General features: G+C 36.8%; 1 protein-coding gene across 5 annotated transcripts in view; it reads right to left on the bottom strand.

Annotated features, from left to right (window-relative positions):
* Positions 1-27,067, bottom strand: part of sano (CABIT domain-containing protein serrano) — a 146,121-nt gene that overhangs the window by 60,074 nt on the left and 58,980 nt on the right. For 4 of the 5 annotated variants that reach the window (XR_003821197.2, XM_085483921.1, XM_029313453.2 and 1 more), the window contains one exon: positions 5,312-5,341. The gene's annotated coding sequence lies outside the window, so the exon portion shown is untranslated. Of the gene's footprint in view, positions 1-5,293; positions 5,342-27,067 lie in introns of all 5 variants that reach the window. The other variant, XM_029313452.2, reaches the window with a different exon arrangement.

Genomic DNA, 27,067 nt, shown 5'->3' with positions numbered 1-27,067 from the left:
TCCTGGGCGTTGGCCCTAAATCTAACAAAATACTTGTCTGTCTCGTAGAACGAGGAGCATAATGCGTCTCGTATGAGCCGCGAACTTTTTTTTGCCGACCCTTTCATATCCTGCTCTTTCGTTGGTATTATTTTTCATTTTTATAATACAAGGACAAGCGATTTTGCGAACCTTCAAACACAGTCATCACGCGCATCGTTTATAATAATACATCGTTCACGTTGAAAATGATGGAAATCACGAAAGTATAATCTTCCATTTAATGTGAAATTTATATAATGTACTCGCGGAAGTATTCAAAACATTTTTTTACTGCATTCCGCCATGCAATTTTCTTATAAACACGTTAAACAGTTTGCAAATTATTTTGCTAATTATGAATAAATATTAAACAATAATATACGAAAAGAAAAAATACGAAATATCAATTAATATTTAATACTGAATTCATAATTATATCATTATAAAAGAAACCATATTATTCATAGTGATTGAAATTAATTCCATTTTATCGATTTTACGAAAAACAATTCGAAATAATATTTAAATATGCCCGACTCTTTTCTTGCATCGCTTTGAATCTTTCTTAATTTATGCAAATATAATATATACGATTCATTTGTTGGTTGACGTTAACCACTCTGTCACAGAAAAGATTCTTCGAATCATCGAGTGCGGATGAAAACGTAGACTGCTCTTACAAAGTGACGTTCATTCCGACGCGGCGCAAAAAAGAAAGATTGATTTTTGACAATTTTGTTCCGTCAATGCAACAACCTCATTCACGAGATTCCTTTGCTCGTTTTCACCTCGAATCGTAAGGATCCACAACAACGACGACGAGGACAATCTCGAGAAGAGGCTCGAAAGAAACGAATGAACGAAACCTCAACCTCGAGCGAAATTTCGCTCGAATAACCACACCTAACAGAATCCTCTTTGGAGAAGGAGAAACACCGCGGGCGCGCGAATACGCCTTATCCTTTAACAAGAAACAATGAGGTTTCTTAACATGACGCCTTGACGTTACGAGGATAATTATCTTGATTAAGAAATACCGGACTCGTAATGCAGTAATAAGAGTAAAAGGCCGCGATCAACCAAACCGACCGACCGATCGCTCGCTCGCTCGCGAGAAGTACCTCTCTTATGCGTCAGCTGGTTGTTTGTGCAAACGGAGATCGACTCATTATAAAGCCGGGACTAACGTAACCGTGCTCAGATCGCTGAGCCAGGATCGGCCGAGCACGTTCCTACAATGTGCAAACGAATGCGTGCAAACACGGACACGCATATGTGCAGTGCTCGCTCGCTCGCTCGCGTGAATCCAGCCTCACCGTCGCCTCGCGGTGCATCAAAGGGGGATTTGCGTACGGTGTAAGCCAGAGATGCAGGATGACCTGTTATCGCCGATGTAATTGTAAGGGAAATCATTCCACCGCGACGAACGGGAAGCTCGCGAAATTCGCGCACGAGTCTTCAAGAGATAGAAAGTATGTTATATGATTATTAAATGACAATTATGCACGATGAAAATTATTAATGACAATAAACAAAGCGATTTTTCTTCGAAAATGTATATAGGGAGGGAATATTCTTGTTGAAATGTCTGAATCAAACAGTTTTACCTTTAAATAATAATCATGAAAGTATCCTCTCTATTTAAGAAATATTATTATATATATTATTACTTTTATGTATCGTATCTATAAATATATTATAAAATAATATATATATAACAAATATGTTGACATATAATATGACATATTTCTACTTGTAATGCGATATGTGTTATATGTGAGATAAATATTAGACAATGTTTAGCTGCAGAAACGGGGAAAAAGCTGCATCCTCATGGCGTATAACTCGCAGCGTCGTTTTTGCATCACACAAGAGCCACGGGCGATCATTATAATCGAAACGCGCGCTGATCCCTCGCAATCGATGAAGTCATCAATCCGCGATAGAGTCGTAAAAGTATTCAAAGTGTTATATCCCTGCGCGTTAGTCTAACGAGGAGGTTCATTCGTTCGTTCGTTCGTTCGTTCGTTCGTTCGCTTGCGTGCCACGAGAAAATTCAAACGTTAACCTCATCCGCTCGTCAGAGTCATCCTACACTATACGGGAGAAAGAAAAAAAAAAAAAAGGAAAAAAAAACGAACAAGCCGCACATGTACGGCTCATACGTGAATACGCAAGGTCGCGAAATATTCTGCGTACATCCTGCCTTTTTCCACGTGGTTCGCGGTAGAACCGCAGGAATCCCATGAAGAAATCAGAAACAACGAGAGACGGAGATCGCGGCCCGAGAGGGAAGAATACGAGGAAAGAGAGACAAGGAGAGGGAGACTTAGAAAAAGGACCCGCTCATCAGAAGCAATAATACGGGGGTATCTGAGTAATAGCGAGGGTACAACATTGTGCGTTCCTAGCAACTTGTAATCGGAATGGAAATGCGGATCCTACGGACGAGAAGGATGCTCCTTTGCTTTAGACAAGGACCGGTATTCCTGAGAAAGAGCGACCGACTCACCTTGGACAGCCGTAACGTCGCATAGATAATTAATATTATTTTACGGCGACGTCTCTTCGCTCCTTTTACCCCTTCGTCATGCCTTATAATATTGGCTACACGCGCCGCAATATATTTGAATTATGTTGATAGATGCGTCATACGGATCGAATGAGGTATAAAAGATGAGTTACAAGACAAATTACAGCACATCTTTGGTAGAAAGAATTATTATACATGTTATATATAAATTAATTATTAGAAATCTAATATATATACTTATATTTTTTATAAATATTCTATATTTTGCCCCGCGTCTTAGAAACACGCGACGTATATGCAAATTTTAACGAAAGTCTGTCTTTGAAAAAACATAAATATATGTATAATTATTACGCGTAATTTATTAATTTATTAAATGTTATGTAAAATAGATGTAATAAATTTTACAATTTGCAAATTCACAGATTACTCGTTTCATGTTATTTTATAATCCGAAGAAATGAGTTTGAACGTAAAATCTGGAATCTCGATATGATCTAAGATTAATCTCAATGTCACCTGATTTGATTCGATTAATATTTACGCGCTCGACGTAATATACCGCGCCATCGGTATTACTATACAACACGACGGGTTCAATGCCTCCTCAGTTTTAATATAGTACGTGCGGCGCATCATCGTGTGTTGCTGCCAATAACTGAATAATATTTCCATTATGTAACGGCATATGTTATACGCAAAGGAGCACAAATGCTTGTTTTTCTTTTACATTTTTAAAATTCGATGAAATGAATGAGAGAGAAAACGAATGAAACGTGTCTTTGGTAAGATTTTACGTTTGACAAGAGCATCTTTCTTTAGACATTACGCGTATTTTCTCTTCTTGAAGTAGAAAAATACGGCTACTTAGCCGTTAAGTGCTTACGACACCTGTGTTTGTGCATTTAGGTATACTTTCTTTGCATGCTCTTCACTGAGTTAGCCTTTCGTGATCCGCATAATGTAGCGATCTTTACTTGTCATATTAACGTCTACGTAAACTTTTGAATGCGCAATTACTATTGTGAATCGGAGACTTGCGTGTTAAAAGATTAGGCGTTTGAATATTTAACTTTGCTTATTTGAACTCTACTTTAATCAATCATTATTTTTAAGCGCAATACTTTCATAAAAATATATTGTTAAACACTTTCCATTTTTGTCTCAATTCTTTCATTTAAAATATGTTAAAAAAAAATTAAATTATGTTAAAACACAAGATTACAGTATTTAATCTCACGCGGGATTACACGATTTTTCTACTTCAATAAGCGTTTAGATTAGAATTAATAGGATCGCATCGCATTAAACGTTCCGTGAACGAGAAGAGATAGCAGAGGGCGTGTTGCGTTTACGTCCTGGATAGGTTCTATCCTTCCTCGGACACGCCATCGCCATCGCACTCATTTATAATCAAAATGGAAATACAGACCATAAACGAGCGGATAGACAAGAAGGCGAGGCCTAAAATCAATGAAATCACGCAACAATAAAAAGCTTGGCAAATTGAGATGACGATTTCTCACAACTTGGATTGGATTCGTTTGTGTTTTCCTATTTATCATCGGCAAACTCGTAACGAGTAACACGGGGATTGCGAGAAATAACGTAATACGACGATGCCGCCACGCTTTAACTTTATGCAGGCTTATAATCAGAATGCAAATACAGAGAGCCCGGGGACTCTATATCGACTTCCGCCTAACAGTTAAACCGTTCAAGGCGCGCCTAATTGGCGTGATGTCTCAATTATGTCAGGTCCTTTGAACGGCTTTTGTTCTATGACATAACCAGATTCTCTATGTCTTTGAACTCGATGTAATACAAAATCTTTCATTTCTCTTTCCTAAAAAAATTTTATTTTATTTAAAACTTATAGATATTTTATTGAATTTTATTAAGAGTTTATTAATATTCTTTTTTCATAATTGCTACAAATTATGAAAATTAATTTAGCTTCTATTAAAGATTCAATTTATTATTCACTAATAAATGAAATATGCAAACTTTAGAAATATTATAGGATAAATAATATAATATATAAAATACTTTCTCTCTCTCTCTCTCTCTTGTTTCAAACCTTTTTACTTAATGTTATTTTTTCTCTTATCATGCCTCCTTCGTCATATGAGATTGCGTGACTACGAAGGGAGCATAGTACCTATGTCGTGATTAGCATCCTACTCTTGTAATTTCTATATATAATATCTTTCGCGTAAATATATATACTTTAAATTACCAAGTTCCCTATTTGTCCCAATTATCATCGAAATCCCTAATCGTCGTAAATGCGCATGGTAGAAAAATCACCGGATGCCGCGCATTACGGCACAGCTATACTACTTTCTTTCTTCAGTCTTTCCACATCATGGCGACGACCGGACTTAATCAATCAATCGTTCAACGTGCAAACACGCTCATTTTCGCGGAAACGTCTTTCGAAAATAATTCGCAGTTTTTACGTTGTATATAGCGCAACATAAGATTCAAACGTTTTCATCTCGTTTTACAGAGCAAGTTAAAATGTAATTAAGAATCATCTCGATCGATGGAGTAGCACACACGATTTTATGCACGCGCGCGTGCGGGGTCGAGCACGAGAGAAATATAATATAAATCTCACGTAAAACGAGTATTAATCCTCGCGAAATCGTGGCTCTCTCTCTCTGAGTTTGTAATTACATTAGAAATGCATAATTATAAGTGCGCGCTATAAATACGTAAATAACAAGTACTCACGATAGTCGTTTTACTCACTTGTTGACTTTTGGCACCGGTGGCTCGATTCTGTAACAGAAAAAAAATAATACGTATGATTATGATGCTGATGTGACAAGTAGTTCGCGCGATTAAGTGATCATCTCTTCGAGAGCGATTTGCCTCTCGCATAATATATTGCCTATCGATCAACAGCAAAAAAATATTAAAAACATGTGGTACGCAATAAAAATTACGATAATGACCAATATGTATTCACGTATGTATAATAAATCAATATACACTACGATGACGATAACCACGAGCACTTGTGCTGCTTTTTGAAGAATTTGATAGATAAAAATTACATATTAATAATTTTTATATATCAAATAATAATAAATTTTTATTAATAATACCGAGTATAAGTAATTTGCGTATGGAAAACTGGATTTCATAGTAATTTATAATTAATTAAAAGTTTTAATATTATTTTTAATAATTTAAACAAATAATAGTTGTGGTAATTAAAATTAAATTAAAAAATGCCGCAAAACAAAATGAGATACTGCGGCTCTGAGACATTTTCTTGGCGTTTTAATAACCAGAATGATTTATTTAAACTATCAAGAACTGTAGAAAATAAAGAATCAAGACCCTTAATTGTTTATAGATTTCCACGAATGATACGTCAGCTTTACATACGCATGTTTCGCAATATTTCGTTTGCACCATTTATTCGCAGTGCAGACAAGAGTTTGGTAATGCTGATAACAATCCATAAATAACTCAAATCTCGGTCATTAATCTGTTCATTCGCATTCCTGATCGTATATACAAATAATCATAAATAACTTTAAATCCATGTGAGATACGTAACTGTTCTGAAATTGTTCGATCTCTTAAGCGTAAATCGTCTGTAAAAAAAAAAAAAAAAAAATCATATGATGCAGCTCACGCAATCTGTCCGTCGTGGTTGCATTTCGCATTCGTCGCGTGGACGGCGTTGCATCTTTTCTCGGAAAAAGAAACGTCGAGGGAAGAACGAGGAGAAGAAGGAAAAGTGCATCCACGTCGCGTCGCGCAAATAGATGCACATGTTGCATCGCGAGAGGGAAGGCCAAAAGAAAAACGAAGAGAGAGAGAGAGAGCAGTCCGTAGTCTCCCTCGTACCCTTGATGCACCTAGGCGACTCCCGTGAAACCTGCATAGCTAATTTGAATAATTTCCTAGTTTATAGGACGTGCACAGTCGGATCTGGTGTCGTATCTGGCACGTAGCGCCGCTCTATCAGTCTGCTCGACGCATCGGCGACGTGAACGAGTCTTTTACACGGCATTTCGTCACATTAACTCACGCGTATATAGCGTTAAAATTCTCCGCACGACGGATAACACGATGGGGAAAACATTGTTCTCGTCGCACCTGATCTCCCTTTCCTCTTCGTTCTCTCTCTTTCTTCTCCCTTCGCGCGGCTCGAAGATTTATGAACGTAATGACATCGTACATCAGTCGCGGAAGCAAGGCCTCTGAGCGAAACTTGATTAACCCATTATGTTGCGTTATATGGAGCAGCTACTTTATAATCGCACGAGATGAAGAGAGTCGATAAGACGAATACCGCATGAGAATATCATGACAGTCGGTCCCGCCGTTACGTTCAACTCTTGGAAATGCATTTGCCTCTGGCAGACTAGTGTAATATTCTTCGCAGTCCATCAGATACAATGCACACAGAATCATTTTAGAATATACATTATTTAAGTTTACCGCTAATTTAATTTCCCCTTAATAAAAATCGAGATATACAATTACTAAGGATTAATAATTTTTTTTTCGTTTAATATACACATATTTCGAATAAATTGCTTCAGCAGAATTTTGATCTAGAATTTAATTACTAATTTAATGTAGATTAAGAAGAGTGCGCTGAAACAAATTTATTAAATTTGAATAAATATTTATTTCAATACTGTATTTGATGTAAGACAATCCTTTTAAAAAACAGGTGAATATTGATTTCAAATAATCGTTTAAGATGATAAATAAGGCAGTATTGAAATAAATAATTGTTATTTTAATAATTTTGTTCAGGGTGGCAGTAAGTTGATGTTAAGGAAAAATAGATTTTACGTAAATCATAGATTTAATTAAAAATTCATCTCAGATCTCTCTCGGGGGGATTGCATCGATGAAAAACAATGAATCTCCGTGAGAGAAATAATTCTGGCGATCGTGCGCGGCTGCGAAATAATTCATTCGGCGTTTCCGCAACGGGCGTTTCGCAGTACCGGCATGTATTGCTCGGCGTGCATTGCACGACTGATATCTCGTCTTTCGTACTTGGGTACTGTGTGCGAACCCTGACCGTACGTGGCAGATAACGTATGGGCTTTCGTGGATTTTCCTGTTTCTGCCGACGCGCAGATAAGGGAAGGAAACAGGAAACGACGGCGCCGAGGACGTTGCACGTGAGGTACATGCCCGATGAAAGCGAGCCGTTTTATCGCGGCGCGAAGGGAAATGAGTCGTTAAAACTGCAATTATTTTTTTAAGTCCTCGTCCTGATGTATACGGTCATTCGCCGTTCGACATTGCATCTAGGCAGATGCAGTTACAGAAAATAAAATTATATATATTATGTATAGGTACACATGAATGACCTAATTTGTGTGAAAAAATATTTCAAATAAACCTTTCGCAGTTTTGAAAAAAATATGATGCATGAAATAAATTGTTCATATCGTGCATTTTTTACTCTGTCATATCAACGTCAAATATAAATATTTTTTTAAATTTTATGATTCTCTCTTTTTATATATTTATTTTCATAAACATTTTATTAATGTAAAAATATTCAAGTAGTTATTAGAAAATTTACTGCAACATGTGTCACATAAAATTTATTTTTATAAAAGTAATTATAAAAATAATTATATAAATTTCATAAAATTTTAATGACTTTATCTTAATACTTTTATAGATGAATAAGACAAATTAATTGACATAAAAAACCTATATATAAAATAATCGTCTTGTTTTACAGATATAAATTCCTTTTTAATTGTATCAAACACATCTTTATATTTTAAAATGAGAATTATATTAAAAAAAAATGGAAAATAAAATATTTTGATCAAAGTTACACATACAAATTATGTCCAAGCGAGAACGATAAGATATCTTCACCATGCGTTTCCGTTCTGGGAGAGTATATCTTACCCGCCGGGCCGGCGGACTCATCGCGGTGCCTAGAACAGTGCGGGAACAATGTTTCGCGATATGCGTATTCCGGTGCGTGTACGCACCAGAGGAACGAGCCTACGACGCGTATAGCTACATCCGTACGCATGCAGGTAGACGAGAGAGAAAGAGGGAGAGAACCGACCGGCGACGCGCTCGGTAAGCTACGACGAAGGTTATCTCACGGCGCGAATCTAAACCGTTTTACCGTGTACGTAACTACCACCACACATTCTCCCTCGCCGGAGTACATTGTCATTTTATGGACAGATAGGCCGTCGCGCACACGCGCACTCTCAACGAGTAATGACGAGCGTACAATTTACGCGTCTAATTGCATCGCTATCAATTTCGCTCGCCGAGTGAGACATTAAGCCGTGATTCGCTAACGAGAAAGAAGCCGTCGCGTTAGCTTTCGCTGTTTTTCTTTTTTTTTTTTTTTAATTTGCAGGATTTCCCCGCAAATTGTGCGAGGAAAATAAGAGGCCTATAATTTTCGAATAAGACAATGGAAATTAATTCATCTCCTTATCTTCATTCTTTATCATCCACTTTATATATATCAACGTCATTCATAATTTTCCGGATAGAAAGTTTTTTCAACTATTCGGATTCTCCTTATCGAAAATTATATAAAATGCCATTTGAATTGTAATGAAAAATTTCAAGTCGGTTATAAAATTCTAACAAATTTAGTACAAGACGTTGTCGGGCTTCTAACATTCTTTAATCCAAAAAATGTCAAATCAGTCAATTACATGATTGTTCTACACTTTAATTAATCGGATTCGAAACAAGTGTTGTTCGCAAATTCACAGGTTTGCGATTCCGTCTGAGGGTACAATGCTTATATTGTATTTTCAAGGCTGAGCCAGGCGTACATGCTAAAAGAATCGCGTTTTGGATTCGCGAAAAGTCCCGTTAAAAAGTGACCATGTGAATTCGCGCGTCAAGGTCTCAAGTTCAGATCGCAGACCGGAGTTGGTCCCGAGGCTCGATTGTCGCCGACCCAATCGTTAGCATAACATTATATACATATATGACGCAATCGGCGGGGTATGAAAGAGAGAAGGAGAGAAAGAAAAGACAGGCAGAGAAAGAGAGACGGGCTATATGGTCGTAAAGAGTCGACAAACGTACATATATGTACGTTGTAGGATTTAATTACATCGTTGCGGGGAAGAGTGATCGCTGGAACTAGCAGTGTCACGCCTTTTAATCCGCGGACACCTCGGTTATTACTTCCCGTGGCTTTTTAAACTTGTCACCGCCAGCCAGCCGCCAGCGGGCGTAAATAATGCGGCTTTCTCCGTTCCGCCGCATTTAACGGCTACCTCCTCGACCCGAACGCCCATTACTGCATTATTTATTAACAGTATGCGTGATCTTAACTCACGTACAAGATCGGTCCCGTGAAAAATATAGAAACGAAAAGCAAGCAACAAATTTTATTTCCATTTTTTACGATTCTTCTTATGTATGTTAGATTCAATTCCAAAGTGATTGAAAACTTGTGACAGAAATCTTAAAGCATTATTTACTTTGTACATTTACGCATTAAAAATACAAGATCGGTCCCGTGAAAAATATAGAAACGAAAAGCAAGCAACAAATTTTATTTCCATTTTTATACGATTCTTCTTATGTTAGATTCAATTCCAAAGTGATTGAAAACTTGTGACAGAAATCTTAAAGCATTATTTACTTTGTACATTTACGCATTAAAAATACAAGATCGGTCCCGTGAAAAATATAGAAACGAAAAGCAAGCAACAAATTTTATTTCCATTTTTTAATACGATTCTTCTTATGTTAGATTCAATTCCAAAGTGATTGAAAACTTGTGACAGAAATCTTAAAGCATTATTTACTTTGTACTTTTACGCATTAAAAATAGAACGCATCAATAATAGATTATCGGAAAGGCCGATAATAGATTAAAGTCTTATCGATTCCCAAAGCAGGAGAGTTTCATTTATAAATTGAGTAATAACGAAGAGTGGATGAGAAGGAGAGGATGTATTATCTATGTGCGAGCTGATTATAGATGTCGTAAGAGAATGACGGACGTGTATACGTGTACATTACACGTGCCGTCCATTACACCTATATCGTTGCAGCACTCTCATATTTTTCGTTGACAGAGATAAAAGTTTGAAGATACATAATTGGATAAACGTGATCGCGTCGTACACGTGTCGCGATTTCGTAATCCGACCTGGAAAGTCGGAGCGATCGTTAATTTTACCGAAGACGATGGACGAAAGAATGCAGGAAAGTGAAAACCAGCAATGATGGCTAACAAAGTTTAGTGCACACAGAGAAAGTGCCATTAAATAAACTTCTTTTGTCAAACTTCGTCTGCAAAAATTCGCGGATCATTAATTTCCAGAAAGTAGCGCGCCGTGACGTTAATTGCCACGTGCGTTTATACGTCTGATCATCATTGTATAGTTTTGACAGCCTCTCTGACAAATTTCTAGAGAAAGGAAATTGTCGTGAAAAGAAAACGAAAGAGGATAATTAAAAAAAAAAAAAAAAAAGAGCGAAATCCTTCACCTTTTTACTCGTAAAGCGAAAGTTCAAGGGATCTCATATACAATACTATGGTCGTTTCAGATTATTACGTCAGAAGCTACAAAATATGAGCAATTATGAATAATAAAAGATGATTCTAAACTTATTTATGAATATTTTAACCATCGTTTTTTCTTCTCCAAGAAATTAATTTTTTCCCTGACTTTTTAGTATTATTTTTTTCAAATGTATAATTTGCATATACCTATATGATAAATCAATTAAATATTAAATCATGAAATCCTTGAGATATTTTTGTCAACAATGAAAAGGTTCAGAAGTTAAAAAAACAAAAATTTAAATCAATTATACAATCTGCATTATGTACGATAATCGAAACAAACGTGTCACTATTTAAATAAACTATTTAAATAATCATCTTTTTTATTCATATTATATCAAATTTTTTAGTTTTATCTCTATTAAACACATTGAAATAAAATAACACGACGATGAAAATATAAATTAACGAACACGCTGTAGATGAATCGATTTTTAACAACACAGAAAATTAGCGTCTGCTAGGAGTCAAGAAAAAGTTTATATTTATCTAAAAAATAAAAAATTTTAAATTATTGAGACAAATGTAGAATAATGTGAAAAAATGCAGATAAATAGTAAAATTTCCTGGCTTTTTCCGTGATAATTCCAGGTTTATAAAATTCCCTGACAATGCCCGGTTTTCCAGATTTTCCTGACCGCTAGACACCATGTCTATCGATAAATTCAGCATAGCGTTGCGTGCAAGATTTTGATCGTGGAAAAAAAAAATGAAATATCTCGCGAGACGTCGGGGTTCAACCGAAAGAAAAGAGAAGAAGAAAGAGAGAGCGAGTCCAAAGGCGAGACAGTCCGTACCCTCCTTTCGTTCTGCTTCACGCACTCCCGCGTGAAGGCAGCAAGGGCGGCATACGCAGGACGGAGCGTGAAAGAAGGACGCGAGCGCAGGACGAGGAGAGATCCGCAAGAGAGCACCCGACCTCCACCTTGGTCGCCACGCATCGTGGAATTCGCATTCGGGGAAGAAGTGCTTCTTTGCCGTGTCTCACCTCACCTCGCCTCGCCGCGCCTCACTTCAGCGCTCGCTGCTGCTTTGCATTTTACACCGGCGTCGAGATTTGGTCGTTAGATTCGCCGATGCACCCTTCCTTCCCTTCGCGCAGCATCGTTCTCCTTCAGGAAAACGGATGTACGTTATCTCGAATTCTCACGTTCCTTACCGATATCCTCTGCATTTCATTTCATTTTTCAATGCATTTAAATATACCGTCATATTGATGGTGTTTTCTATATAAATTTTTACTTGATGAATTTGTCAAATTTTTATCTGACGAATTTATCAATAGTTATTTAAATTCATCTAAAAATATACGCGTCTATAATTCTAGACCTTTTTACAAATTCTCACGTTCCTTACCGATATCCTCTGCATTTCATTTCATTTTTCAATGCATTTAAATATACCGTCATATTGATGGTGTTTTCTATATAAATTTTTACTTGATGAATTTGTCAAATTTTTATCTGACGAATTTATCAATAGTTATTTAAATTCATCTAAAAATATACGCGTCTATAATTCTAGACCTTTTTACAAATTCTCACGTTCCTTACCGATATCCTCTGCATTTCATTTCATTTTTCAATGCATTTAAATACAGTCATATTGATGGTGTTTTCTATATAAATTTTTACTTGATGAATTTGTCAAATTTTTATTTGACGAATTTATCAATAGTTATTTAAATTCTACATTATTTTGCTCATCGTATGTTTGATTAAATTTATATTTTTATATATATACTTCTAGTATATTATATTTTTATATATATACTTTTCTAATCTCTCTAATCTTGATCGATTTGCTATATTTAGAAGAGAAGTTGTAAAAATGCCGAACGCAGTGATTATGGCCGCGTGAAAGTAATCCTTGTCTTGTTTCTAAGGTCTTTATCTCTGGTTCCCCTCCGACTTTTCCCTATTATCTTCACTAAAGGATGCAACGCTCTGACCCCCCGTCGCGCTATATACTCACGGGACTTTTACTACACGCACGATGCATTCGTAAGCCTCGCGCAGCGAAAACTCATCGGCCCTGAAAGTGCGTCAAACTCGACGCACCGCGGGGCACGTATTCCACGCGTGGAAAAACTCACATCCCGAGTTTCCGTCGACGTACGAACCGCGACAGTTGTCCGGCAAAAAGAAACGCCCGTACTTTTCCTCGTCTCTCTCATTAGAATTTTAATGGAGCCAGCGTTCTCCACGAGTATAATTCCAAGATTCAAATCTGTTTTATTAATTCAGTGCAAGTTTAATCTCAAATTATAAATCTGGATTCTCTAGTTATACCGCGCTAATTCGCGCAATAAGTTAATACAGATGTGAGTCTAAGATGCAAAAAAAAAAAAAAAAAAAGATACGGCACATATGTCATGAGCATTATCCGATAATTATTATTTTGCAAGACAAGACATAATGAGACACAAGAGATATAAGATAATATACAGCGAGAGCGCGCAATCGTTTCTCTCATTATCTCTCGCACGTATTCCGCGACAAAGCTATGATGCGAGCGATTATCTAACACGCCGTCTCTCTCGTCTGCAGAAAATCTCTAGCTAGGTTAACCCACTAAACTACAAGAAAGACGGGCATGCAACCAGGAGACAATGGACTCTGTCGAGAGTACTCTGCGATGTGACTTGTGCGCGTGCAGGAAATTGCATTATGGAGAAAGTTGATCTCGGCTACAGGACAGTTCTGCTGCTGCACCTCCTTTCTCTTCCTACCCCTTTCGCTAGTATCTCTACTGCTCTTTAAGATCACTTATTTCTGTCTCACGCCCGCCAATAATATCTACCACAGCTGCAATCGACCTTGCTTGCAAATGTCGCGTCGCCAAACAAGACGAAGAGAAGGTATTGTATTATGGGATAGGAAAGTATTAAGAACGTCTAGGAGAGGTGCAAAAATATCGACGAGAGAGAATGAAAGAGAAAAGGAGAGAGAGAGATATATGAGTTTTGCTTGCGACATCTCTGTTCTATAACCTAGTCGATTTATCAATGAGTGGATTAAGTTCGTCAGTTGAAAAGAATAATCTTACAAGAGTTTTACGCAGGCTATTATTCGTTTAAAAAATTTAAAAAAATGCAAAACTGATTTTTTATCAGTTCTGAAAATGTTCTAAATAAATTAAAATTTCTGGAATAGTAATCGTATATAAAGAGAGAAATCAAAATTCATTTTGTTAATCATATTTTTTCCATTAAAATGCATTCTATTAAAAATAGAAATGAAAGAAAATACAATATTATAATTTAATTAATTTTCAAGATTTTGCTCCTCATTATACCAGATATTTTTATCTTTATTTGGATAAATATTTGAAAAACCTTATATAATTTCTTGGAAATTACTTATAAAAAGACGCACATTTAAAATGTCGGTTCAACGAAAAGAACAATAAGATAAAATAGCAATCGAAAGTAAATATAATTCATACGAACATATCTAATAGTAATAATCTATTTGTGTCGCCGTAATCAGTGTAATCGCAGCAAATTACATAATAAGTTATTGAAGGACCGCGTTAAACTCATCGATAAAAATATCCCGATAAAGGGATATAAATCAGGTCGTTTTTCGGCTAACTTCTCTCTAAATTTCTTGGAGTGGAATCTTGGCCAAAACAGTATATAGAAGCTTCACTCCAAAAGAGTGAGATTCCACTCTTTTGGCCGAGATCCCATTCCAAAGAAATTTAGAGAGTTGCTTCGGTATTTGCGCGATATAGGCGTCTATACAGAAATATCATGATAAAAAGATTTTTCCGGATCTCGTTTCTGGATGAATAATAATTTTTCTATTCTAAGAGGTCTCAAGACATACAGCAATGCTTGTAATTTTCGGAACTAGATGTCAAAATGGCCACACTGAGTTTTTGTATGGATTTTTGTGCGCATATATGTAAATATCTTGTTAAACGGAACTCTTCCGGGCCTTGTTTATTAGCAAATAAATTTTTTTCTGTCGTAAATAATCTAAAAGTATGCAACCGTACTCGTATTTTTTGGCACTAATCACAGGGACGACTGTGATAAATTTTTAAACGAGTATATAGGCGTCTATACAGAAATATCACGATAAAAAGATTTTTCCGAATCTTGTTTCTGGGTGAATAATTATTTTTCTATTCTAAGAGGTCTCAAGACATACAGCAATGCTTGTAATTTTCGGAACTAGATGTCAAAATGGCCACACTGAGTTTTTGTATGGATTTTTGTGCGCATATATGTAAATATCTTGTTAAACGGAACTCTTCCGGGCCTTGTTTATTAGCAAATAAATTTTTTTCTGTCGTAAATAATCTAAAAGTATGCAACCGTACTCGTATTTTTTGGCACTAATCACAGGGACAACTGTGATAAATTTTTAAACGAGTATATATATTAACTATCATTTAACGCATGTCGTTCACTTGGAAGCAAGAAACCAAAGGTAGAATATACCGTTCTATATAAAAATTCCCGCTGAGCGTACCATACAGAATCGCGGTACTTATGTAAATACGAAGGAACGCACCAGGTCATTGAATCAAGTTGAATGAGCCACGAGCCGAAGCCGCAAAAAACGAGAAAAAGAGAATCTCATCCGGAGATTGACCACTTCTCACATGCGGAAGTACCTTGAATTAGTGATACTCTCTCGTCGCTATTGCTATCCCCCTGCTGTCATTGACTTGATCCGCAAATTCGCACAGAGACCCTCCTCCAGCGAATTAATGATAGCCGTAAACGGAAGAAAACAGGATTCCGGAGCACGCACGCACGCACGCACGTATACGCACGCACGCGATGGAAAATCTTTCCGCTTAATTAGGCGAATGGTTGCCGACCTTAGGAAATCTGTCGGATTCGCACGCTATAGAGATGTAATGTTTTACACCCATACTTGGTGAATAAGGAATTTTTTGTTAGCTATTTTGCTCCTGTAATTAATAAGTCAACAAAAATGTCCTGTCAATCAAAAATGATTAAAACTGCAAATATTGTTTATTTTTGCATCCTAATATAAATTCAATATGCAGATGAAATTAACACTGATTTGGCCAATTGTTTGCTCAATCTACTTATAACATATATTTCTTTATTATATATATTTATTATTTTTTTATTAAAATATTAGAACATTTCTTTTTTATTATAGTACTAATTTCTTGATATTTTATATTAACCAAGGTTTGAATCAACAAAATTTTAATTAAATAAAATATCAATATCTCCCGTGTATTACATATAAGACCGTTTACAAGCAAATCTTTGGCCGAAAATTATTAATAAAAAATTATGCGAATTTATTGTTTATAGCTCATTAATGCGATTTGCAATCGATTCGGTCAATTCGCATACTATAAGACACGAAACCACTCAAACTTAATTCGAAATAAAATGTCTCTCCCCTTGCACTCTTTTTTGCCGCTAGATCTCACAGAATTTATTTGCCTTTCTGACATAAATCTGGTTTCGCTTGCTCGCTGATTTCACGGCGAATAATTTAATTAATCGGGAAGATAATGTTTCATTCCGAGAATCTAATCTGCAAAAAATGCTCAATTAGTTAATTTTCTTTTCTATGACCGCCGCGGCGCCATCGGCGTAAAGATTGCTATCGATAACTCGAGCCCTGAAGCCAAGAACGCACTGATACATATATATCCGATAATGAAATGATATAAGATACTTAGATATTTAATTTAAACGAATAAAAAATGATAATTTCTGTCGGATGAAAGAATCTTCTCGATCTATTCCGACGATGCATGATACATGCGAAAAATTACGCAGATAAGCAGTTAAATTGAAACCTAAGAAAGAAAATGTAACTCATAATTAATAAATACGGCGTACTCTGACTATGAAAACGATGATATATACTATGTGATAGAAGGTAAATGGCTAACGATCAGAAGCCAATGATCTACCAAACGTCGAAGGCTGACGTTGTCGGTTCAGATGCAATCTGCCCCCGACGACGAAGCAATCTCTTTTACGCGAGAGGCCATCGACGTATCCCGTTATTCTAGTCGGTAATGATCACGTTGCCCAACAATAATTAACAGAGCCAATTCAACGCTCATTAGTCAGAGTAAATACGCGGGCGATGTATATATTCGGGCCACGGTGATTTAATGCACACTAACGCTGGGATGACGCTCGTTGAGAGATACGTGCGTGCGGATAATAAGCCAAGTCGCAAATATTACGGTGGCGCAATACCGCGAGAAGCTGTTACCGCATATTACCGGGAGGGACAAAAAGAAGCGCATGCAAAGATGCAAGGAATGGCGTAATGTCGTCCGACGTAGCGGTATAATTTCTCATAATATCGCGCGATTTTTACGAACGCGAATTATAATTGCTGTACGCGACATATACTTGAGCCGGAATGTTATAATCGTGTTTAGAATTTAAATACAGGTATTATACGAACCTGAAAAAGTCCGCTGTAAGATTCGAAATAGTTACAAGTTAAATTTAAATGACATTGTGTATTCACAGAGATTTTTTTTAAATAACTCAAATATGATTATTATACTCGAGAAAGGTCCAAAATGTCAAGTATTATTATCTACAGTTAGGACAGAAGACTTACCCCGGACACGTGTATAAAATTTAGGAAAGAAGCAAGTATCTAAATAAGTGCGACAAATTTTCGGAGATGATTCTTCGTCGAAAATAAAGAGGGGGATTTCTTATACAAAAGTATATGTATAAACATGTTTGAGGAGTTAAAAATTAAAAATTAAGTTTTTATATTAAAAAACAAATTAATAAATATCCCTTTTATTAGTTGAAAAATATCCATATATAAAGTTTCAATTTCTCAATTTGCCTGAAATTTGAGAAAAAAAATAAAAATTTAATTTTACATATATATAATGATGGGCGCGCGTAACCGTACATTAAAATGTGTGTGTGGGAAGATGCCTCATAGACAAACGGCGGGAAAGCGAGAAGAGGTGAAAGAGGAGGAAGACACGTACGTATGTACATCGCAAGCTGCATCGACGCCGTCGTCGCAGGTGACCTTTTAAGGTGCCGAAGGGTACCACCTTTCTTCACCCCGTGGCAGGCCGTAAACGCCGGCAAAGGACATTCCGGGACGATAAGAGGAGACCCATAGCGTAACAATGCCGGTAGCCGTTTGCTCCTCTCGGTAATGGAAGGGATTCTGTTTCCTGTTGAGGCTACAGATCGCGCATACTAAACCCCGTCGAAGCTACCGTTAGCATCTAGTAGTAACCTCGCCAGATAAACAGGCCTTTTCCTAGAGAGTTTTCTCTCCCTCTTCGATTCTCTCTCTGACTCTCTCTCTCTTTTTCTCCTTCTCTCTATCGGTTCGCTCATACATATATATATACATATATTAAAGAATGTTAGTGAGATGGAGACCGGGTTTTCTCTCGCGCGTTACATTACCAACACGCGTTAGCTTTGCGTATGATAGGCGCCAGAGCGGCACACTAGGTTGTACTTATGGGCAATAAGTACAGCCGCAGTGCATATATTCTTGATTTATCTTACGACGCGGATTTTTTAGACAGATCCCGGCAAATTTATCGTTTTAGACAACCATGCCGGGCATTTGCGATTCTAATTTTCACTTCTTATACGCTCAATAAAATTTATATTAATACCTTATTAATGTTTTAATAATAAAATATATATTTTGGAATCATTATTAGTAATAATAAATAATTTATTATTATTATTTGTTATTAATCGCAAAAAAGATTTTTAAAAATAATTAAGAAGGGAACGAATTCGTTTCTTTATCATTTTTTCCCCTGAACAAAGGGAGAGACAATATTGCGATATCACCGAGAAAGAAATGTGTAGAGTAAATTACCGATCTGCGAATCAGTTGAATTAAACCGTCTACGTTCTCCCGGAGAGCTCACATTATAGATTCTCCAGACGTAAAATCTCTAAACTCCCTCTTACGCCTTCTTCCTTCAACGTTCTCTCTTTCCTTCCTCGGACGAGCCGCTTCTACCTCCTTGATTTCTTGCCGCGGATCTTAATTCACAAGTCTTCCGCTGCAAATTGCACTCAAGATTGCGTATCGACCGTTTAACCTCGCTAATTGCGCTAAACCGAATTTTAACTGCAGTAAATGCATCGCGCGCGGTAACCGCGTCCGCTAGATAATTCACGTAGATACTTCTATCTCGCAGCTGTGTCAGGAGTACAATGGTATGAGATAGCTGCTCCAACATAGCGTTAAGAGTTACAACTTCGGAATTAGATTATATTGGCGATTAAATGTCTCGCAAGTATAAACCTTGCTCGAGAAATCATTATTCGGATTATATATTGGATTAAAGATATATTTATACATGCGATATTCCAGTAAATTCAGAATTAAAAATCGGCAAGACTTATTGCGGAGAGAAGCTAATTGCGTTTATCAAACTGTAATCGCGCGCGGAAGCATCGTGTTCGCGCGGATGTAATAAAAAAAAATATTGCTTACGATGAAAGATTAATATCGCGGTATACATCTCGGTCCTTCGGGACCATTGTGTCGGCGAAATTATGTGGAATCTATCGTGCGTTATACGAAGGGGCGGCTGAATAGATAAATAAATGGATATCCCCCCATATAGGAATAGCCGGAGTCTGTGGGGCCACTAAGAAGTGCACTACTGGCTCCACTGAACAATGGAGTCTCTCACTATAATCGGAAGTAAGTCTTGTTAGCGTAATGCGTAACTGTACATAGTGAACGGCTAATTTCGTATTATATCCCATTACGCGTATCGACGGATTAAAGCCTTGGGATCCTGCATCTTCTATCGTCTTCCTTTTCGCGCTAGAAATAGCCTCGATGTATTACGCATTTTATTAGTCGACTCGTTATTTTTAAGTCATCGGCGAAATTTTAATATGCCAATTTTGTGCCGATGAGACAGTCAAAAATTAGAAACACAGTGTAATTTTCTTTCCGAGTCGATCTGTTATGTAAATCGTTATTAAGATGCTGAAATCTCTCTCGCTTACGTTAGATCGAAAATGCATCGCGTAATACATTTCACAGTCCTCGGTGATAAATTCTCGCGAGACGTGTGTTAACACGATCGAAGTAATTTCACATCGAAATGTCGGGGAGAAGATGAAGGAGTGATTTGCAATATTTATCTCGACATAAATTGCTGAATGGTCTACATGCACGGATCTGTCATAAACATCGTGATGCATATCTCGATACGCCCGCTCGTAACTGTGCTATGCTGCACAGTAGTCGCAAAATCATTTGTATTATAAGTATATAGTTGTAATGATAAAGAAATTAATGAAGCATTTAAATTACACGTGAATCTTGATATGAAAGCAATAATGTGTTCAAATAAGTTATGAGAATGAAAAATAATAATTATTACATTGCACTTTAAAATATATATTTATGCAGAACTTTCAACATTCGCGTTTAACAAGAAAGTCCTGTACGGTAAATTTTTTTTCTAAAAGAATTTTAATCCTTCATCTAATTTTGCGATGTACACATGTACTTATATATATTTGCTTTGATTTCTTATTTTTCTTTCAAATAATTATTTCAAAAAAATAAATAAAAGTAAGAATAATATGTTAACATTTACAAATATATGTATGTTTGAGAAATTTGATTAAATGCGCGAAAAGCGTGTCCGCAAGCGCATCTCGGTGCAGCCGTGCATCTTGTGGAGCAGTACTGGCATTTAAATGTTAGTTCTATCTGCCCGATGATATTTTGTATCATAATATAAGAGGCCGCATCTCGCGCCGCTCGCCGGCGTTCTGTACAATTTCGAAAGTTAAATGTCAATGAGCAATGCCTGTACACGTTGTAGGCTGCACCCGACTGCATGTTTATTGCACATACAAAACTGTGTCGTCCACTTTAATGCACTTTTTTTGTACCGTATCTTGCAAGAGATATTCAATATTACAAGAAATTGAAAAATTCATAATCATTATACGATAATTTTACATTAAATTTTATATTTTAATTAAATCGAACATATAGCACGCATATTTCATTCATATTTATTACTTTAAAATATTAAAACTGACTTACTTTTACTTGAAAATATTAAATAATAAAAAATGAAAGTAATTATATTATTATAGTTATAAGTCAAGTTTTTTAAATCTTTAAATATTGATTGCACGAAACTAGAATTTAAGAGGATTGAGATTTGAAAGTTCAGCATTTGGAATTCCAGGTCAAATTTATCGTACCTAAGTAGGTCTATCAAATCGTCATCCAAGTATAGCGGCGATATTATTTCTAGAAAATGTTTGTCCCGTTTTCATGAAATTGTGACACGCTTCGTGGTTTTACAATTGAGGAAAGCAACAGAGATTTTTTTATCGTTCGCGTTTGTCCCTCATTAAATAAACGATTTCATTTGCATCGCATAAATTCAACAGATGCGCAATAAAATTTCTTCGTTAAAAAAAATAAGAAAGCGTCTCGTACGTTGTCGATTATCGCCACAATTATTTTCACTCAATTATTTGCTATAGGTATCTATTATCTTACTTTCTACATTTTCGATAATCATTTTCACTGGAATAATTTGAGGCTATAATACACACGCATTAACGTTCTATGTATATGTATGTATATAATAAAAAAATATTGCAATATATAGTGCACCCTTCTCTGTCAATCATCCATCAATTACCAGTCCCATCAACTAATCCATCCATCTCAGAAAAAGAGAGAGAAATATTAGAATCAATTGAATGTACAATTTTTCTAATAAAAAAAAGCTTGCGCTCGGACAGAAAAAATAATTCCGATATATAAGGACAAACGTGCTACTTCGGATGAGGTCACCCAGAGGTTCGTACGTGCATTTCCGCGTTCACATCGATTGCGAGTCGCCGCGGAGAGCGTCGCCAGGTCGTAGGTCGAATATTCGATAGGCAAACGCCTTGGTTAACGGTATTCTAGACGGGTGCCTCCCCAGAGGTTTTGACAATCCGCATCGCGGATAATCGCGCCCGCAGCATCTGGCATACCGCGCCGAGGATCCGCACCGTGTCTCGCGAACGACCGGACGACGAGGAGCGACGAGATGGAGAAAGGCATTGAGAGGTATAGAGAAAGAGAGGTGCAACACACGATGGGAGATAAGGTGGGCGGCGGATGCTGCGGAGAAGAGAGATGAAGAGAGAAAGAGGATGCGCGCGAGCAATTGGCATACATCGGACGAGAGGCGTGTGCACGTCAAGAGAATTCAAATAAACCGCTAATTGAGGGTATTTACCCTCTCACATCGGTGAGATGCGCCGAATATGCGGTGGTCCGCCGCATGCAGTTTCTAGCTCCTTTCCTCCGTGCATCGCAAATGTATTTTTTTTTTACCGGTTTTATACACAGAGAACATTTTCTCTCTTAGAATTTAAATCGTGGTAATGGGGAGACAATATATTATATTGGAAGAATTTTAAGTTTTTCTGATTAATATTTACCACGATAAAAATATTAATATCTATCACAATACATTATAAAATATACTCGATTAGTAAAATTTATATTATACGTATCAATATTTTTTATTGTGGTAAATATTAATCAGAGAAACTCTTATAAAATTCTACCAACACCATATTATTTCACGATTACCATGATTTTCAGAGTATATTCTAAGAGAAAATTCTCTTCGTGTATAAATGTCTTGATTATACTGGCGAGTATTGAAAACGTTTCTTTCGGAGAGAGAGAGAGAGAGAAATAATCATTTATGCAAAGATTGACATGATTTTTATATCGCGTCTGCAGGAAAGTTGGAATTAATAATTTTTTTAAATATCAATATTATTAAATTTAATTTCAAATATCGGGCAAAGTTAAAAAAATCACGGAATTTGAACATGAAAGCATAGAATTATTTACAAGCAAAAAATGCAATTTTCTTTCTTTCTGACATACTATGTTTTGAACCATAGAAATCCATACGCGTATTCTACTTGTTAAACGACGCATTCGCATCACATAGATTCACGTGATTCACGTGCACTCGCGCGATGAATAAGATGCAGCGGGACCTACCGGTCACGAAATAAATTTATCTTTTCAAAGATACACGCGGAATCTCGACAATTTTGCTCAAACGCATCTCTGTCTGCCCGAAGATTGCGGCTTTTCCATTGCGACTTGGTATTTCCGCATAGTTTATCCGTGAATTATTGATCTTCTAATCAAGTGGAATTAATACATAGGCATACAACAATATGAAAATAATTTACTCAAAATTTAAATCCCTCAAAAATCAAATCGAAGAAATTGGTTTAAAGTAATAATATGTTAATTATCAAATATATGTTTCACAAAATAATGTTAAATACAAAAATTAAAAAAAAAAAAAAAGGAAATAAAACTTTTCAGTATTTTTTCAATTTGTGTTCTAGTTTTTCCTATTGACGCTCTCTTATTTCTTCATAGAACGAAAGATATATTTCGTCGCAAAATTGTATAAATTCGCCTGAAAAAATGCGACATCGACTTCTTTCCTCGAATAAGACGGCAGCTTCCTTGCGCACGTGCCTTGTGCGGTTATCGAGAAGGAGCGAGAGCGGAGAAGGAAGAAGAAGGGAGGATTTAAAAGTGAAAAAGTCACTGATGCCATGCGAGCGACGTGACCTCTCGTCGGTGACCCCGGACGAACCGGCCAGCGGAGGACGACGAAAGGAAAGAGGGAATGCCAGACCTCAGGCTACATTCACAGTTCGCCGAAAAAGGCATCGCACACAACCGGCACGCCGATTGCGCCGATCGGTCAGCAGACGTATAGGTATACACGTACCTCGTTCGAGAACTCGTCTTTTCCTGATTGCGGACAGGCGGAAGAATCGCCGACTGATTCGACGCCGCGAATGAAATTTGTCACGGAATCCTTGTATTTGACGTTTCCGCTACAATCTGATCGATCTATTTATGGCACAATGATACAATTTGATTGCATTGATCGACGATGAGAAATGCATGGAGCTAAATTACACCGGCGTGAGATCAAAAGAAATTAATCTTTAAAATATAAAGTAATAAATATATGTTCTTCTCATTTTTATGTTCTATCTCTTTTAGATTCAATTAATCTAAAAGTAAAATTGAAAAGTCAAAGACGACAATAATGCACCAAATATAAGAGAAATGTGTATATAAATATTTTCAGTTCATCTCTATAATTTTTACAAACTGAAACAACCGTAAAAAATTTTATTATTTATCGATTTTTTAAATATATTTAATATAGAGCACTCTCTTTCTCTCCTCAAATAAAAGATTTGACATTTACAACAAAATTATTTCGAAAGCGCAATTTCCCATGCTTTATCGAATGCAATAGGTTTCATGGTATAAATCGATTTACCCAATTCAACAACCATTAATGACCAATGAAACTAAAATTGACAAACTATCTTCAGATAAACTGTCAGTTTTTGATTATTCTATGCTCGTCTTAGTTTCTCTCAAACATAATTTTTTTAAATTTCCTATCTCCTTTCCTAATATATAATTCATGTACCTGCTTGATCAAACAAATTCTAGCAAATCGAACAGTTTCTACTCGATTTTCACTTTCCATACAAGAGTAAGATAATGATTTAAAATTCCATCGTTTAACACTGTTATTCGCGCGAATTGATCTACTGTCTGTCTACAAATATACAAAATTGATTAGTTTAAGTAAAAAAAATATTTCTTCTAATAAAACAAAAAAAAAATAAAAATTTATCAAAATGTATTTTTGATGTATTTACTAAAGTTACATTTAGGTAAGAAAAGAAAAATAATTAAACTTCTACACGGAGAATATATCTATTTGTTTGCTAAATACAATATATCTACTTTGTAAAAAAGTTGGCTAACTTCCGCATTATCGTTTGTCTTCGCTCCGCAACGCTCGGAGATAAAGGAGAGAGGAAAAGAAGGCAGGCCTCTGTCTCGTTACTTAGACTCCAATTTGAACTTTAAAGCGATCGCAGCGGTTTGCTAGGTCGCGGGAAAAAGTCACCTCGATCGGCATCGTCTAATGATCGATACGTTAATCGGTAACCCGGCCGAGCCTTGAATTACGGGAGAACCTTCTGGATATCGCGGGTTTCTGTAGCCGATATATCCTCCACTCACCGAGTATAAACCGAGTGCCTGTCAGTGTTACCTGCCATTCAGACAAATTCCGACCATTAAGCGTCGAACGTTGTGTTGCGGTTATACAAGCCCGCTCCTAAAGTCACGCTTCTAACCGAAGAATATGATGTTTGACCGTGGATTGACCCTTACGGTACCTCCAACGTCAATGGTTTAATTACGATAGAGTCATTTCTTCGTGTGGCGATTTTTGCAAACGATACATTCCACCCTTCTTTAAAGGTCAAAGCTGCATTTGGAGGACGGCGGCCCGTTCGCGTACACAGAGATACAAAAAAGATAATCTGCACGAACTACCGATCATTCCGTCGTTAACAATCTCACTAATTAGATAATTAAAATCCCAACTGTGTAGATGATGGATATTGATTAACACTAAACGGTTAGAGTAATGATCGCGATGCGGTAAGGCAGGAGGACTTTAACAAGACGGAAAGAAATTTTTCAGAATGGAAAATACCTGAATAGGCATTTGAAAATAATTAGAAATATTTTATTCGTGTATATATTGTACACGTGCACGCGTGTATGAATTACGTAAAATTGAATTTACTCAGCAAGTAGCAGCTTTTTTTGAAGAATTAAATATTAAATCAGAAAAAATTTTACTTTAATCATTTAGGCATAACTTAATATTTAATATTATTTCTCATGAATTTTAATTTATTTTTGCATAACACTCATGGGCGTCCGCAGGAAAAAGCAAGAGGAAGCATTGGCCCCCTTGGAATCAGTAAAAAAATTAAGCATTTTTATTTAATATAAAAATATAAACAGAAACGAGTTATTAAAAATCAACCCAACTAGCCAAAAGAAATATATTTATTTAAAAACATAAAAATAACAAAAAAATAAAAAAATTAAGAAAAATACAAAAGAAAAAAATGTTAACCATGCCCCTGCCTGGAAAAAATCCTGCAGACGCCCACGATAACACCATATATGTGAGAGTCGCTATAGCTACGATTTTCACGTAATTGATCTATATTTCTAATTCTGTATCGATCTCGCCTTGCCTGTTAACCTAATCATCTTCCCTTTTCTAACCGAGCTAACGTGGAGTCATCAGCTCTACCGACTCGCCGGTCAGACAAATTCCAGTCATTAAGCGTTCGAACGTCGCCGTCACCGTCGTCGTCGTCGTCGTCGTCGTCGTCGTCGTCATCGTCGTGGCTGTGAACCCGCCGTTCCGAAGCCCCCGTGTGCTAGGACTTGGTCGAAGGAATATAATGGTGGACCGTGGATTGACCCTTGCGGTACTCCCACCATCACCAAGGCAAGGCAAGGCACCGCCATCACCTACGCCACACGAAGCATCGCGCCGACGACACCGACTCGCACGACCACCGACTTATCTGGCCGAGAGTCGAGAGAAAGAAAGAGAGAGAGAGAGACGCGCACAACGCCTATGTAGTTTACTTCGAGGCTCAAGCTATACGTGCCGGGGTCATATTCTCATCGGCGATGCATGGCCGCCGGTACAGTCGACGGGAACAGTCGGTCGACTGGGACCGGCTGGCTCCGGAGGAGCGTGAGGAAAAAAGATCTAGCACACGGGTCAGTCGCGATTTTCAACGCTCGTAGGTTCACACCCGCCGCGTTCCAGCTTTGCGCGCGAAAAAAGTCGCGAAAATCATCCGGTTCGAATGCAAGCCCTTGGTGAGAAAAAAAGAAGGGGAGAGCTGCATCTTAAACGGCGCTTTTTCTATATGCAACGTGTTTTAAGCAACATTTTCTCGAAAATCAACTAATTGTTCTAATTTGGACATGTTCAATGTCTTA

Source organism: Nylanderia fulva, unplaced genomic scaffold (assembly GCF_048542155.1).
Source record: "Nylanderia fulva isolate GAGA-0341 unplaced genomic scaffold, ASM4854215v1 Scaffold28, whole genome shotgun sequence".
NCBI lineage: Eukaryota > Metazoa > Arthropoda > Insecta > Hymenoptera > Formicidae > Nylanderia > Nylanderia fulva.
Note: the sequence above shows the minus strand (reverse complement) of the source record. Positions and strands in the feature narration are given on the sequence as shown.